The sequence below is a fragment of the Silene latifolia genome, chromosome 7 (assembly GCF_048544455.1).
Source record: "Silene latifolia isolate original U9 population chromosome 7, ASM4854445v1, whole genome shotgun sequence".
Taxonomy (NCBI): Eukaryota; Viridiplantae; Streptophyta; class Magnoliopsida; order Caryophyllales; family Caryophyllaceae; genus Silene; species Silene latifolia.
This window is the reverse complement of record NC_133532.1, coordinates 48050797-48068651: the sequence shown is the minus strand read 5'-3', so window position 1 is coordinate 48068651 and position 17855 is coordinate 48050797. Positions and strand designations below refer to the sequence as shown.

General features: G+C 42.6%; 1 long non-coding RNA gene across 1 annotated transcript; it reads right to left on the bottom strand.

Annotated features, from left to right (window-relative positions):
* Nucleotides 1–7924: 7924 nt before the first annotated feature.
* Nucleotides 7925–8618, bottom strand: LOC141591067 (uncharacterized). The gene is made up of 3 exons (XR_012520629.1): nucleotides 8532–8618; nucleotides 8288–8449; nucleotides 7925–8201 (listed from the first exon to the last, which is right to left on the bottom strand). It is a non-coding gene; the product is annotated as an uncharacterized LOC141591067 (long non-coding RNA).
* Between the last annotated feature and the right edge of the window lie 9237 nt (nucleotides 8619–17855).

Below are 17855 nucleotides of genomic sequence, written 5' to 3'. Positions count from 1 at the left end.
TGAAAAAGAATGAAAGTGAAAAAATGAAATGAAAAGAAAAAAAAAAAAAGATTTCGAAAAATCAGAAAAAAAAAGAAACCGAAAAAAAAAAAAGAATGAAAACAAAGAAAGAAAAAAAAAAGAGATGTTGTTTGGTTGACGGTTTCTGCTCCTATGTTCTATCTTACATCATATGAGGAGTATGTTTGGTTTGGTGAGATTTATGCCAAGTGAAGGGCATGTGCTTTATTCCATAATTGAGTTGAGAATTGGATGTTGTCATATGGTTCTGTTTAGGTACTAGCTTGATCACCTATACCTCCACATTCCCATAAATGTTTTGCCTTTTCTTACCCATTGCCTCACTTTACCATATTTTTGTAAGCCCTCTACTGTGATGGGACCTTGTTTGGTTGGAATGTATGTACGGTAGCTAGAATTGTCTATCATATTAGTTGCATGCATGTTTATGTGGGTCGTAGTCTAGGTGAGCGACTATTTTTCTTCTTCTCTCTTACATTCATTTGCTTACCCTTTGCTTCATGAGAGAAGAGTGACCCGTGAGAGTCCATTATTAAAGGTCTTGCAAGGTCGACGGTTCAGCTACTTTTATAAACGTCTTATAACTCGTTTGCATTTGACTGTTTAGCTATAAGTGTTAGTTTGCTTGCATTAAATTGGTTTAAGTGGGCATTTGTAGCTGGCTCTGAGTTATCTTTTTCCGTTCCATTAGCGTATAGTTTTGAGTTTACTCGAGGACGAGTAAAGGTTTGGTTTGGGGAGATTTGATACGTGCATTTTATATAGTCTTTTTAGCCTATTTTATGCACGTATTTCTATGCTTTTATCGTAGTTTTATGCTACGAAATGCCCCGAATATGCTACTTTGGGTTATTATGTCTTATTTGCAGGTATGGACCCAAAAGTGGTGAAATCAAGCCATTTACCGCTCGTTTTGCATGCATTTGGAGGAAGAGTGGATTTGGAGCGGGAAATATTGCTGTCTTGGGATGCGTGAAGGTGTTCCGGGAGCTAAAAGGACAAGTCAAAGGCAAATTAACGAGAAATACAAGCTGCTGAAGTCAATTATCACTCGATCAAAGACATTCTTGGTCGATCGAGTGGTTTTAGGTTGTATAATAAGTCGATCGAACAGTTAGTTAGTCGATCGACCAGTCCTCTATATGCCCTTACTCGATCGAGCAGTTTCCCTAGTCGATCGAGCTGTTTTCTGGCTGAGTTTGCTCGATCGAGTGGTTTCTTTACTCGATCGAGTGGACTAAGCTACGGGCTGGGCTTTTTAGTCTAATTTCCGTCATTAGGTTTAACCTTTACTCCTAATTTCTTATAAATAGGAGTAAGGGTTGTCTTTTGTAAATATATCCTTTTATCCGGAGACACTCTAATTCTCTCTTTTCTTTCCCTTGTTACGTTACACTGTTACTTTGTTCTCTATTCCGGGTCATTAATTCGGTATTAATTCTTCCTCTTATTTCCTTCCCTTATTTTCTTCTTTAATTATTGTTATGTTTATTGTTCTTGCTTTAATTCTCGTTTCCCCCATTCCCATGAGTAGCTAGTTCCCTTAGTATGTTAGGATTAGGGAAGCCGTGGTAGCGATGCTTTAATTGTATTAAATAGATTAGTCTTGCGATAGGAATTGTATTAGGCAATTTAATTGTTATCCGGTCGAATGAATGCATGCAGGAGACCATAATTCTAGTTAACCCGACTGGATCGAAAGATTGGAAGGAAGGCTTGCTTAATTACGATAGGGTATTGCGGTGAGGGCGAAAGTTAAGTCAATTTTTTACACTCTAGGGCGGTTTAAGGACCGAAAGGTGACGACCATAGCTCTTCTTATTAATAGTCTAATCGCCTTAATATTCCCGATAGTATAAGATCTCGATAGCGCCACGGTGGACCGACTCCTAGCATACTCCCTTCTCTCTTACTGTTAATTTCTCTTATTTAATTCCCTCGTTTTAGTCTCTAGTTAGTTCACAATCAATTCAACCCCCATCGCGACATTAGACAGATAAATAGACAAATAGATAGTACACCGCCTCCCTGTGGAGATCGACCCTACTTACCGCTGACTTCTGTTAGTTGTATTTAGGTATTTTATTTTTGGTACGAAACGATAGTATCAGAAGTGAAGAAAGAGCTATTTACTATCTAAGTAAGAAGTTCTTGGAATATGAGTGCAAATACTCGCAACTCGAAAAGACATGCCTCGCTCTTGTGTGGGCAACGAAGAAGCTACGTCACTACATGCTTAGCTACTCCGTCAAAATATATTCCAAAATGGATCCAGTCAAATACCTCTTCGAGAAACCCGTCCTCAACGGACGTCTGGCAAGGTGGACTCTGATGCTCTCAGAATTCGACCTCAAATATGTGCCACTGAAAGTCATAAAAGGTCGCGCGTCGCCGAATTCTTCGCAGAAAATCCTATCAACGACGCACAAACCATAGATACTTGGTCATTTCCCGACGAGGATATACTTCAAACAGACGTAGACTCTTGGGATCTATACTTTGATGGAGCATCAAATTTAAGAGGATTCGGAATAGGAGTGTTGCTCATTTCTCCTGAAGGTGAGCATATACCAATTGCTGTCAAACTCGACTTCGAGGTGACAAACAACGCTGCAGAGTATGAAGCTTGTCTCATCGGACTGCAAGCGGCAGTAAGCTTAGGCATCAAAAACCTCAGAGTACATGGGGACTCATCGTTGATCATCAACCAAGTTACAGGATCCTGGAAAATCCGAAGTAAAAGCCTCGCACCCTATCAGGCTAGGATAGACCAAGTGGCTCAATTCTTTGATCACGTAACCTACTTACACCTACCTAGAGAGGAAAATCAATTTGCAGACGCTCTTGCGAAACTTGCATCTTTGATAAATATGCCAGACCACATGATGGGCATGCCTTTGTGTATCGAACGACGGTCAGAACCGGCTTATGTCCACCAGATCACCGATGAAGAGGAAATTGCACAGGAACCCTGGTTCCAAGCAATCCTGAATTTCAAGCTTAATGGTACCTATCCACCGGATATGGACAAAAGGGGATAACGTGCTATACGCCTATTAGCTTCCCAATACATTCTGATGCAAGGAGAGTTATACAAAAGAACACTTCTTGGTGTAGTCCTACGTTGCCTCGATCATTCACAGGCACGAAAGGTGATGGAAGAAGTCCACGACGGAGAATGCGGTCCCCACATGAGTGGACCTATGATGGCAAAGAAAATCACACGTTTAGGGTATTATTGGACCACAATGGAATCCGATTGCATCAAATACGTGAGACATTGCCACAATTGCCAAATCTTCGGGAATGTACAACATGTCCCTCCTTCGTTGCTATACACGATGACATCTCCTTGGCCATTTTCCGCATGGGGAATTGACATAATCGGAAAAATAACCCCAGCCGGAACAGGAGGTCACTGTTTCATTCTAGTAGCAATTGACTACTTCACCAAATGGGTAGAAGCGGCTTCCTACACTGGTCTTACGGCTAAAAATGTGGCAAAATTCATACAAAACAACATCATCTGTCGATATGGTTGCCCACATGAGATCATTAGCGATAATGGGTCACACTTCCAAGCTGAAACCGAGCAATTGCTAGCCAAATACAAGATTAAGCATCACCACTCTTCGCCCTATAGACCACAGACTAACGGCGCGGTAGAGGCGGCAAACAAGAATGTTGTCACAATTCTCAAGAAAATGACTGACAACTACAGAGATTGGCCAAGCAAGATACCCTTTGCTTTATGGGGGTATCGTACATCAGTTAGGACGCCCACTGGGGCTACTCCTTTCTATTTGACCTACGGCATGGAAGCCGTACAACCAGTCGAACTAGAAATACCATCCTTGCGTATTCTACTCGAAAGCCAAATCCCTGAAGCCGATTGGAAGAGGGATAGATATGAAGAACTCATCCTCCTGGATGAACGTAGGCTACGCGCCTTACATAATGTCCAAACCTATCAAGCACGTATCAAACGAGCTTTCAACAAAAGGGTTAGGCCAAGAAACATCAAAGAAGGAGACCTAGTACTCAAATCGGTTAGAGCTCTCTTACCTGTCGACCCAAGGGGAAAATTCAAACCTAATTGGGCCGGACCATATCTAGTCAAATCCATACTCCCAGGGGGTGCGGTTAGGATCACAGACCTAGATGGGAATGAATTTTCAAACCCCACAAACCTTGACCAGCTGAAACGATACTATGCCTAGAATAGGACAAAAACGCGCCTCGCGTAAACCCATGTGTCGCTCTTGTGGCACTAAATAAACGGCCCCTGGCCCAGCTGAAATACGCTAAGTGTCACTATGCTCTTGCATCTTGACAAATTTGTCATCCTCATATCATCAAATAAACTAAATTCGCACCTTGAGAACAAGCAAAAGCTCATGCTTATTTTCTACGTTCATTATAAGCTCTTGCTTCGAACAATTATTCTTTTACATTTACTCGAACTACGCGCAAGGGTTTGATTTCGCTTTTTAAGTGAATACGTAGGCAATCCTTCACAGGATTCAACCCATTATACCTAAAATGTAAATAGAAGGACATTTGCGTTGCATTTGAAATTCGACAAGAATAATAAAAGAAAATCACAGCGGTTTCATAACCATTCAACCTTTTTTATTCCATTCGCTTTCTAATAATAATAGTACGTTGCATAATAAGAATTGAATAGGCTAGGATTCTAAAAATCCCTCCTTTTTATTAGAACAACAATAATAATAATAATCAAATAATAAATAAGGACTCGGGCTATTCCTCCATCTTCCCCTTGCCCTTGTCACTCTTGTCATACTTCTTGTCACGACCTCGAGCCGGACGCTCTTGCACCACTTCAGACCTAATCACCAACGGTCTTTCTCGAGGCCTGACTCTGCCATTCTTGCTAACCACCATTTCCGCAACAGGAGTAGTCTTTGATTTCTTTGAAGGGTGAATGACCGAAACCGGCTTCTTCTTCTCCCTCGTCGATGCTTCTCCTTCTCTTTCTCTCCCTCGCGCACCTTGTAGTCAACGGGTTCGCGTTTCCTTAGTCTCTCGCGCTCTTCTGAAGTCGCAGCCTTTCTCCACCTCAGATAGGAATCCGACACCCACAAAGCATTGGCGGAGAAACTCAAGAACCACATGTTTCTTTGGGCCCATTTGATAGCCCACTCTCTTCGGCTCTCGGTAGTAAGCGCCATAGCAGTCTGCGAGACGGTGTCAAGCCTCGGGATCGTCTGCTTCAGCCCAACTTGCCTCATCAATCTTTCCGGAATGATGCATACCATGAACTCCAGTCCCGGAATGCGCACGGACCTAGTGAGATCCAAAGAAGACACTCCAGTGACGGACTTGAGGTGCCACCACGGTACAACCCACCTAATCAACGGGCCATCATCATTCTTCAGTTTGTTCTTCCAATAGTCACAGACCCGGGTGAGGTCCACCATGTACAACCGCGTCCTCATCGCAATCATACGGGAATGATAGGAAAGTGCATGAACTGGGGGCTCGAGCAGTCGGAGTCGTTCCATAAGCCAAACCTACCAAAAACAGGTATTAGACACCAGACACAAAAAAAAAAAAAAAAAAAAAAAAAAAAAAAAAAAAAAAAAAAAAAAAAAAAAAAAAAAAAAAAAAACGAAGAAAAAAAAAACACAAAAAAAAGGAAGGTGTCTTTACCTGTAAGATGACGGGACTCCCCAAAAATGGCAGATCACGGTTGGATTTCCTATTATCCAAGCCCAAAATAATCTCTCCTAAGCATAAGCAAGCTGGGCTCCTGCGCAGCTCCATTTGCTCGATAAGGCACAAAAGACGAGGGTCACCCCTCAAGTCTTCATCAACATGCCCTTGGAAGACATACATATGCAACAAACAAAAGCCAAATGCTCTCCTCCTAGCAACATGAGAGACAGTAGGGTCAGCCCTGTTGATGAATCGATCAATAAAATCCAACATTCTCACGCCTTTCGGGGTAACTAGGCGATCCACCTCAAGTCTGGTCAGTCCAAGCAAGTCTCTGAATTTGCTCTTATACCCTTGTGAAGTGGAAGGAATGGCAGGTAAATGTTCAGGATCCCATCCACCAATAGCAGCTATTTCTTCAGGAAATGGGCAAATATCGCCTCCCGGGAACGCGAAAACATGATAATTCGGGTCCCAATAGTCAAGGCAAGCATCCAAGAACGGTTTTACAATCTTAATAAGTTTCAAACTCAACAAAGACCCAAGGTTATAAGCACCCATGTCGTGCTTCTCCACATTCGAAAACTCGTTGGTCCATTCCTTCAAGCGGATCTCCAAAGTATTCATGATGACAATTTTCTCTTGAAGATTTATTTTGAGAATTTTATGAGAATAGACGAGGAAGAGACGGAAGAATTGTATGATTTAACGCCTCGTCGACGCTTCTATTTATACTAATTGCTGTTTCCAAAAATCCGCCTGAACGGACAAGCTTGGGAACAGGCGCAGCTCTTGCTGCGCCTCTTCAAAGGGACGCAGCTCATGCTGCGCCTCTTCCCCAGCCTCACTTCTGTGATTTCCGCGTTTGAATCTTTCCTAATTCTATAACGAATAATTTCCTATTCCTACGGGATTTTATTTTGGTAAACACGAGCAGTTTCCATGTTTCAAGTTTCCTATTTTCGCGGGCACGCATTTCGAGGCGACATCGACACCTTCGCCATTTCATGACACTCAAACTTTTTATTCTTAGGAAATAAATTTCATTTTTTTATTTATTTATTTTTTTAGGAAGTAAATTTCATTTTGGAAATAATTTTCTTTTGTTTTCATTTCAACATTTCATTCCTACACTTACAGATTTCTTTTTTTTTTTTAGGGGGTAACCCTCCCTACCGTCCGGTCATTTCCGACAAAATTTTTGCATTTTTGCATTTCCGTGCTCTTTCGAGTCTCATTTTGCGCGGGTCAAAGGCCACATGTATAAAATGTATGTTTTGCGTGATTTCTATGTAAATTTCGGCAGCATGACGGCGTAAACCGTTATCTACCAAACCTGTTCAAGAACTAACCTGCAGGTACAAGCAACACAACCCAGCAGCAAAGGCACTCAGGCCATCGTATATACAAATGTACAAGCAAACTGGGGGCTTACGCCCCGAACAAAGTCCAAAAGTCCAGCAATCGGGGCTTGCGCCCGAACAAAGTCCAAAAATGTTCAAAATCAGATGTCCAAATGTACAAAACTACACAAAACTACTGTTGGGCACCCTCCAACTCAGCAACCCTCGCCGTAAGAGCAGCAATCTCGGCATCCCGAAACTCGAGCTCCCTCGACAAGCGAGCTGTCTCCTCCCGAGACTGGGTCAACTCTCGCTCCAGCTCCCGACCAGCCTATAAACAGAAATAAATTGGCTCATGTCAATCAATTCAAACAAAACTGAAAATCAAAAATCAAAAGAAATCAAATGAGGTTCATACCTGACGACCTCGACCACCGACGAGTGCCTCGATGGCGGTAGCTCGTAGCCGGTTGGCCACCCTCCATAGTGCCACGAACCGAGATGGCACGACCTGCATTTCAAAAGAAAGTCTCAGTAAATTGAACAAGTTCAACCAAATGTGTTCTTACACGAAAGTCATACAAGCCGGAGGCTTACCCTCCGAATCGATCTTGCCGCGATCGTCTAGGCCAAAGATCCGTCACGGCTCTACGTCAAAGTCACGCAACTCGGAGATCGTCGTCCTCCCAGTCGCGTCAGTGTACTCGAGGGTCTCAGGGTACTCTGGGGGCTCGATGCCCGCCGCCTCAACCTCCTGCAAAGACAAATAGCTCTCGTTAATCGACGATCTTTCGTCGTAATTCTCAAAATCAAAATCAAGAAAAAGTAAAAGATACTCACCACTACCGGCCAGTACGCCAACCTCCCGTAAAGGAACGCCGAGTAGTCCTCGCCAGGCAGAAGAAGGTCGTCGCCACTGCCACCAGCCAAGTCCGCCTCCCTCTCAGCCTCAGAAGGCTCCCTAAACATCGTCCTGGGAGGATCGACGGGAACCGTCAACGCATCCCGAGAGCACTGACGAGCCAAACGCTCGCACAGATACCACACAGGACCCATCGACGTCCACAACAGCAGCCGACTCGGGCTCCTAGGTCGAAGGACCTCAGCGACAAAAGGAGGCGCTCCAGCGTACTCCGCCCAAGGTCTGGGCACCCACTGCGACAAGATAAGGCAAAGATCATTCCATGATCAAGTGAAGGCAAAGGATAAAAAATATAAATGAATACGAGTGAGATACTCACGCTGCTCAGCTGAAGGGCGTTCACGTCCCGCCGGTAGACATTGTGAGAAGAGCGCTTGCTCTTCGTCCGGCACATCACCCAATCCCTCACCATGGGATAGGCCTTCTCCAACGGCTCCGTCCTCTTGGGCGCGAGACTCGGGAAGTAAGAGTACACCCACGCCTGTAAAACAGAATAATCAATGACGATCTTTCGTGATTCGATAAAGAAAGGAATTTACTTTGGTCTAAAGGAAGATTCATACCTCCAACAGTAGTCCAGGTCCGACAGCGCCAGGAGAAGTCCCCTTCTCCATCAACTCCGGACGAACCATGGCCCTCATGAAGCGGATGAGGACCGCAAAACCAGCGAATGACCCGGTCCCCGGCGTCCTAGGGAACTCGGGTCGAAGAAAGAAAGGGAAGAAGCTTCGTCGATAGCCTCTCGCCCTTGTCTCCGAGGTAAATCGAAGACGAGAACCACCAAAGCCACGGAGACGAGCCCTCGCTCGGTTTGTACTGAGGAGGAGGAGCAGTCTCCCTCCCATCGATCGTCACCGGCAAGCCGGGGTCTTCCCCAAAGTAGTCTCGAACGTAGGTGCGGGTACCAAACCCAAGATCGCAACAGCCTTCGGCGACGGGTTCCACCGATCAATCTCCTCGCCTCGGCCGAGTCCGCCCTCATAGCGGATCTCGGCCACACCATCTCCTCGGTCCCACACGGCAGGCCGAAATCATGCCGTAGTCCTCCGAGTAACTCCCACCTCACCGAAAGGCGGTGAAACGTGGAAGTCGTATCCCAGAATCGATCCAAGAAAGCACGGACCAGGCTAAGGTTAGCCCGCAACTTCCTCTTCACGATATCCCTCCGGACCGAACCGAGAGGACCAAACGCTCCACGCTCGATCATGGCCCTCTCCTCCGCCGACCGCTCGTAGTGCTTCATCGTCGTGTAGCCCGAGAACGACCTAATGTTCCCGGCCTCCTATAATGATTTGAAACAAAGCTATCTTTAGTTTTGAATGAAATTTGCAAGAAGTTTGGACAAAAAGAATGAAAGGGAATAGGTAATGAGTAGTGAATTCTTATTTACCAAGCTCTTCACCGTCTGAGGACGGGTGACCCTCTGCGCACCCACACGAGGTGCCTACTCTCCGGGTCTCGGCCCACGCAGAGCTCCCCTCACCGACGACCTCCTCGCTTTCGACGTTGGCCCGTCTCGGGATCTCCTCCTCCTCGACGGCCTCCTCCTCGTGAGCCTCGTCTCCAGTGGCCATCACCGCGGCGGTGAAGGCACGCTCTAAAGCCTCCTCCTCAAGATCGGCGTCTATCTCCATGGGAGTCCTCCGGAAGTAGAAGCCTCATCACCTGCAACGTTAAAGTAAATTCAGGCCGCGTCACATGACGACAAGCCTTTGTTAAGGAGCTTTCGAGCCCTCAGAGCCCTGAAAACTGTCCTTTCCATGCCATCCTTGGCCATATTCCCACCAACCCAATCACTCATGTGATAAATTGGGTCAAGTCAAGTCCAGTTCGAAGCCTAGTTCCAGGTTCAAGTCGAAGATTCGGCAGCATTTCGCTATAACGGCGATTATGCCCTAGAAAGGTGCCCTGAAAAAGTTGTCACGAACCAAAATTCCGAGATGGTAGAAAGTTTACCCATCATCCAAGGATCCCAAATATCAAATTTCATCGCCAATGGGCAATCCTAAGGCTATTTTCGAAGCAATTTACGGTTCAGCTGTAAAAACCGTCTCAAAATTCATTCAAGGGCTCAAAACTCGATGAAAATTCGAAACAAATACATGGTTATGTTCCTAACATTGCCTACTATCCGTTTCTAACATCAATTTGGCAAGGCAAATTCATTTGGGGGAAAAGCCCCAAATTTTCGATCAAAAGGGTCGAAAACCTTAGTTCTCGCGGCTCAAAATTCAACAAATGTAGATGATTAATGCAAGATTGGAACACATACCTCGATTAGTCATGTTTAATGCAAGCTTTTGAATCAAACCTCGACGGAAATGGTGAAGATTTGAGAGAGAAATTGAAAGAATTGTGTTTCGAAATAATGAAATGCAATCCTTCTGAGTTCGCGTTTTTACGCAGAAATAGCCAATTTGGGGAAAAGACGCAGCAGGCGCTGCGCCTCTTCCAAGAGACGCAGCTCTTGCTGCGCCTCTTCCTTGTGTTCCCTCCATACGGATTTTCAAAAATTCGTTATGAGTTCGTTATTTGTGGGCCCATCTTTGGTGCGCCTCTTCTTCAACGCTATTATATTCTTTTGGTCCGATTCGATGATTTCCTTTCGTTCCAGCCCGCGTTTATCCAACGCGACAGTATTTCGCAGTATTGTCCAAATTCATTCTATCCAGCGCAGCAGTATTTTGCAGTATTGCTCAAATCCTTATATCCAGCGCAGTAGTATTTTGCAGTACTGCTCACTCAAGATTTCTCCCGCGACGATTTAGATGTTCCTAGTCGTCAAAATATTCCCCAACAAGAGTTTGTTTGAGACCGACGCAAGCAGATTCAACCTTAAGTTTTGCCAGAGTTCGCTTGAGACTAACGCAAGCGGATTCCCCAGCAGTTTCTACCGACGTCCTGCCACTTTCAGTATTTCTTGTTTCCCCGCAGAGTTCGACCAAAGTTCCCTGTGACCCCTAATGCCTTCAGACACCAAGTTATCTTCAGACCAAAGAGTTTTGCCGAAGCGTCTTCAGTTCCGTTTCGCCCGGGGGTATCTCAGGTATGGTTTCTTCTTATGGCTGGCGAGCTTCCTTACGTAGTCTAATGGACTTTAAACGACCCTCCCCGATAGTCGACAGACTCTAAAATGTTCCCGACGACAGGTCCTTGGCTCAGACCCCTTGAACCGCCTCGCGTCGCCATAGTCGTCAAGGTTGTAATCTTCGATTGACCTGATGGCTATACTTTGACTTTCGCCTTGTCCAAGCCTCAGTCAAAGTGGGGGCTCTGTAGATACCTCATTTCTGCACCTCCCGCAAACCACCCGGTGATGATTGGGCCGCATGTTTGATTCGCGGAACGATTTGTGACGGTTCGTAAGATTATCGTCAAGTGTTTGCTCAAATATAAATGTCGACCTCTTAGTTGTCATCTACGTCCGGATACGGTCGTTTTTGATAATTAGAGTACATTCGAGTCCGGTCAAAAACCGTCTCCATTTTTCGATAACTGTTAAATCCCGAGTCGGAATGTTCGGAATGTTCCGGATATTTCTATTCCATATTTCACAAATTCTATCTTTTGGCAAATAATATCCCGTAATATTCATAAGATAATCGAATTATTTCCGTCCTACCATAACTCAAACGCGGAAATCTTTCTTGAGCAGGAGGAAACCTCCCGAGAATAGACGCAGCACGGGTGTTGCGCCTCTTCCAAGGGACGATGGCTGCTGCGCCTCTTCCCAGAGCCCTTCTTTGCATGTTCCACGTATCTTTTTCATATCTTTCCGAGATTCACTTCCAAAGAGTCTCCGAAACCCTAAACCCGTCACGTGATTAGTATAAATAGGAGCTTTCGTTCCTCATATTTCTCACGCGAGTGTCCGCCCTTCTCTTCTCCCTTTGCATTCTAGACTTCGTTCTTACTAATTGGCGCCTACGTGCTTGGACTTCCGACCACGTAAGCTCGGATCTTTCCGGGTACCAGCCTCTCCGTTGCATGACCGACCAATTTGACCAACTACACTCAATCAACTTAATTAATCAATCGTTTTCCTCTTACGAGGGCACTCTCTTTGCATTCGCGTCGAGCATTCACTAAACGATCTTCTTAGTCCTTCTCGTTTCGTCAACATGTAAGTCTGAGGGTGTATAATCCTTATTTATTTATTGTATTTTATTTTATTGTAATTAATTGTAAGGTTTACGTCGAAAATACCTCATTAAAACCGATTTCTAAAACCGTCTTTAAAACCTTTTTTTACGGATTTTAAGACGATCGAGAAAGGACGCAGCAATCGCGCGCCTCTTGAAGGAGCCTTAGATTCTGCTGCGCCTCTTCGTGAGGGCCGCAGATTCTCGCTTCTTTTCTTCTTCTTCGTCTTCTGTAATTCGTCTTTGATTATTTGTTTTCACTTGTTTTCTTTAATTCTCCGGTACAATAGTTTAATAATCACATGTATATAGATTCATCATTCATTAACATGCTTTAATCGTCATAAATCCGACTTAAATCCCTAATAACCCATATTTGCGGGTTTTCGTCATTAAATTCAATTCCGGGTTGTAGAGATTCAATTTGTTCATATTGGGTTTCTGGAATTCGTCTTTGATATAGTTTTCATCTGTCTTTTGTCATGTTCATCGCATATTCGTCATTAATCATCATGTTTAACCTAAATAATTTGTTTAGTTAGTTTAATTCACTAATTAATCATTATTTCATGTAAATAATCCGTTTGCATCCGTCTCATCCATGTTTATCGCTTTCATGACCATCATTGACATGTAATAAAAGTATTAATCACTTCCATCCGAGTCAAATAATCTGATCGATCCATAAAATTAACAATTAACATTAACGATTTGCAGTTCCGGCTTCACAGCCAGAACTCACCCTTGGAACAGACGCAGCAACTGCTGCGCCTCTTCCAGAGGGCGCAGTCCCTGCTGCGCCTGTTCCAGGATGATTTCTGTCCCTGAACTCCGTTTCTGCCTTGACCTAGCTTAATTAGTCCATGTATTAACTAACTATTATCCGTAATATCGTTAATTCCTGTTCGTTAGTTTATTTTATTCTTTTATTTCTTTTTCTCAAATTATCCGTTTTAAAGGTATTTTCGACATAAATCGCCTATCCCAATGTAATTAATGTAATTTCCATTATTGTAATTTTATTATTATTGTATTTTGTATCATTTGTATGTTTTCACATGTAAATCAACATTAAATCATACTTCGACCCAATTGTATGCTAATTACGTGTCAACCGACTTAGTATTAATTCTCACATGCTAGGATTAAAACTTGGATGTTGCATTGCATGCATATAGCCGACGATATATCGAGTACGAATAACTTCCCTAATCATTAGTAGAGGCCGCTATCGAGGCGGGCGGGATTAGGTGTTCGATCAAAAGAGCTTCCTAATACGTACCCTCACCCCTTACTCCAGATCTCCGTGAGCACCCGTGTTCATTGGCATCCACGAGAGTCATTCTAGACATAGAATGCTAAGGGTAACGATTGCTTAGTGTTCATGTCTTTACTTTGTGTCTTGACATGACACGAGGTATTCGAACGGTTCCAATTTCCCATAAAAATTGGTGGCGACTCCATACAAAATGCAAACGCTTGTTTTTTCCGACCTTCACCAAGCGCCCCCGTGGGCGACCCGCTGTCCACAGGTATACCGGCCGAATTTCAGGACTCGAAGCAAGGTATTTTTAAGTCTCTTATTGAGTATGTTACAAGGCGTATTTCATCTTGGAATGGCATCTTTCTTTCTACAGCTGGGCGACTGACTCTCATTTCCTCAGTCTTATCAAATCTCTCAAATTACTTTCTATCGGTGTTTCGAATACCGGTAAGTGTGGCAAGGAAAATTAATTCCATTTTGTCACAATTTTGGTGGGCTGGGTGTAAATTGGGTAAGAAGGTCCATTGGTGTAGTAAGAACTTTCTGAGTATGCCTAAGTGTAAAGGAGGCTTAGGGATTAGAAATGTGGAGTGCTTAAATAAGGCTCTTTTGGCAAAGCATGGATGGAGACTTATCTCAGGAGACAAGTCATATTTTGGTAAGGTCTTCCGTAAGAAAATTTTCGGAAAAGATGAGGTAAAGGAAGGAGCTTATCCATTATCCAGGAATAATGGGTCTTGGGGGGTGCGTAGTATCAAGTATGGGTTGGAACTTATTATGGATAAGATAGGGTGGAAACCAGGAGTCGAGTCGAATCTTAACATTTGGAATGAAAATTGGGTAAATGGGCATAGACCTGAACCACGGGATTGTATCCTGGAACCTCGGTTCTTTCATTTGGGGGACTTACGGGTAAAGGATTTACTTTCCCCGGGTGGAAACTGGAACGCTCATCTGGTTAATTTCTTGTTTAAGGAAAACTGGGCAAGGCAAATCCTAGCAACTCCTCTTTGTCGCTCCAGGATACAGGATGAGACTTTTTGGCCGCTCACTGATGATGGGTCATATACTGTTAAAAGTGGGTATGGTATTGTTTTTGAGGAGTATATGGAAGATAAAGGAACCTGGAAAGACAGGTCAAGGATAAATGAGAAAGGAAAAGAATTTTGTAAGTCGAAACTCTGGAAGCTCCCGGGCCCATCCATGTGGAAGATCCTGCTATGGAGAATCATCACCAACACGCTTCCAATAGGTAAGGAGTTTGAAAGACGGAAGATTGGGGAGACTTTTAGGTGTGGTTTGTGTGCTGGTAGTGAGGATTACCTGGATACGTCGGAACATCTCTTCAGGGATTGTTATATCTCCGCTAGGATATGGGCAGGATCAGAGCTGGGTATTAGAGGAGAGAGTGCTTTGGGGCTGAACATTGGCGATTGGATTATAAATTGGATTCGTTTCTTGTCAAACCTTGAGGAGGGGGGGGAAAGGGTTCTCAAGTTCATGGCTACACTTTGGCAAATCTGGCTGTTAAGAAATAATGTTATGTTTAATGGGGTGAAGGTTGATCCCTTGACCCTCTTTAGAACCCTTGCTTTGAGTGTTCAGGATTGTCTGAAAGGGTTAAAACTTGAGGAGGAAAGACGGGAGAAGATGCAGAACAACCAGGTGTTGGGGTCTATGCCTGGGAGGATGGACGCTAAGGAGCTACAGGCAGGACGCCCGTTCTTCGTGATTGGGAAGCAGGGCCAGTGTAGGGGTACCAGAGTAAAGGTTGATGCAAGTTGGGAAAGAAATCTTGAAGCAGCTTGTGGTTGGGTGGCTTATGATAGATGGGGGGTGGAGATCCATAGGGGAAAAAGGAAGTGGAAAGCGGAGTCTGCGATACAGGCGGAAGCTCTAGGATTAAGGGAGGTCTGTGCTTGGGCGAGAGACAGGGGCGAGCTTCACCTGGAGGTTATAACGGACTGCTTAAGGCTGGTAAATCAGATTGCAGGTCTTGAGAAGGAAAGCCATAGTGTCAGAGGAATACTCGGAGACCTTAAAAATATCTGGGTTTACTTTCATTGTGTAAGTATTAGTTTTATACCTAGGCACTTAATAACATTGCGCATGGTCTGGCTCGCCAGGCCATGAAAATATAGACTTTCTTTTACTGTTGCAAAAAAAAAAAAAAAAAAAAAAAAAAAAAAAAAAAATTTGCTAAAGGTAGACTTCGCAGCATCAATACTTTCATAGTTCTGAATACAACAATCTTTAACTTTCAGAATACTCGTGAAGCTATATCTGAGAATCTTTCTTATAATCAATCTACCAAATGCTTTTATTTTTTAGATTATAGTGGTGAATCCAGATAGTCCAAGCTTTGTTAATTCTTTGATTAAGCTTCCATACCCATTGAAGCAATAATGCTTTTTCCCCAAAGTAGCAATTTTTTAATATTGAAACTTCCTTCATTTAGGGAAAACAAACATTTTTTTCCAATTTTTTTAAATAATTTTATTCTCACCTGACCCATATTTCAATAGAGGCCCTTGAAGTGTTTGTCAATGTCGTAAATAACTCCTCTTGGAAAAAATATACTCCCTCTATTTTTTTATATATGACTTTCTCACATTTCGAGACACTCCCTTCTCTCTTCAATATCTCTTAAAATATAAGACTAAATATTATGATATGTATACTCATGTGAAAGAGTTTTTCGTAAGGAATTTAATGATACAATTTTTATATTTTTTGAACAAATATATTTTTGTAAATATTAAAGTTAAAGTCTTACCTCGTAAATGTAAAACGTCATATATAAAAAAGTGGAGGGAGTATATACTTGCACGCCAATAGTTTTCTAGGTCAAAAATAATAAACTTTATCAATTGAGTCATCCCAGTAAAAGTTAGAAAATTTGTACCCCAATGTTGAGTGGAATGTTGGAACTTAGCAAGAAATACATCAAACGTGGTCTGATTAAGCCTAATAACATGCAAAGGGAAACCTAGATACTTAAAAGGAAAAGGTCCTTCCATATAACCCTTACTTAAGAGGATATCACCTTTCACTCTATGAGTAACACCACCAAAGTTATCTATATTAGCTTTCAGACCAAACAAAGCTCCAAACTTATCAAGAGTGTTGGCTACAGCTTCCACTGATAGTAGGTCATCTCTTGTAAAAAGAGATCACCAGCCAAAATCAAATAAATGAGTAAGCTGAACTTTTGTGCGCTTAGGGTGAAAGGAAACATTAGGTTTTTGATAAATAATTGTCAAATATCTAGAGAGCACTTTTCATACTCAAAAAAAAAATATTGGGTGAGAGATGATCACCTCGCCTAATGTCGCTCATATGCTTGAAGTAACCATGAACCTCATTAGTGGCTTTGATAGAAAACCAAAGCCCAGTCACCAGTGAAGCAACCCATAATCCAGTTGAAGAAACCATGAGGTAAATGAAAAGCTTTAAGCATACTACCTTTGAGTTTCCACTAAAGAGTGTCAAAAGTAGAGGTGATCATGGGTCGGGCCAATGCGGGCTTGGGTTGGGCCTTTCTAACAAAAGTGACTCATTTGTGTGGGTCGGGCCGGACCGGGCCAGATGCGTGGGCTTATTTAGCAAGCCCAAACCCGTCCCTTATGGGCTAATGTGGGCTTTTGGGCCTAAATGGGTTGTTTCAGGCCCTAAAATTTACGATTTATCCTAGGAAATAATTAGCGTAATACCTTCACTTACAACTTTTAAAACATACATACATAGTGTATAAATTTGCACAAAATATGATGAAATGCATATGAATTGCTCTCTAAAATAAACAAAAATCGTCACTTTAGAATGTTTAATCATGCATTCTTAGATACTCCCTCCATTCAACTCCACAAGGCCATTATCTCTTTTGTACACTATTCACAAGCCGACATTCAATTTCAATCTTCTCTCGATACATAAGTGAAAATATATTCAACTCCACAATGCATATGAATTATTATTATTATTATTATTATTATTATTATTATTATTATTATTATTATTATTATTATTATAAAAATAAACGCAAACTTTTATTGAGATTAAACAATTTTTTACAAGAAATTAGTGGGCAGCCAAGAGAGAACACTGATGAGAAAATATAGTTTAAAACACAAGGTAAAATAATAACATTTTTCCGCTTTATATACATTGATTTGTTCATACATTATACTACGGTTACATAACGATAAAAAATAATGAGAAGAGTGATACTTTTGGTTTAAAAATAATAATGTATATATGTATTGAATAATTAATAATGTCAAATGTTTTTGCGTCGGTTTTAAAAATAATACTTTGTATATAACTTTTCTAAACTGAATTTATAGGATCTGATCTGAACTTATAGGATCTGAACTTATAGAATCTGAACTGAACTGAACTTATAGGATCTGAACTGAACTTATAGGATTTGAACTGAACTGAACTTATAGGATCTCAACGGAACTGAACTTATAGGATCT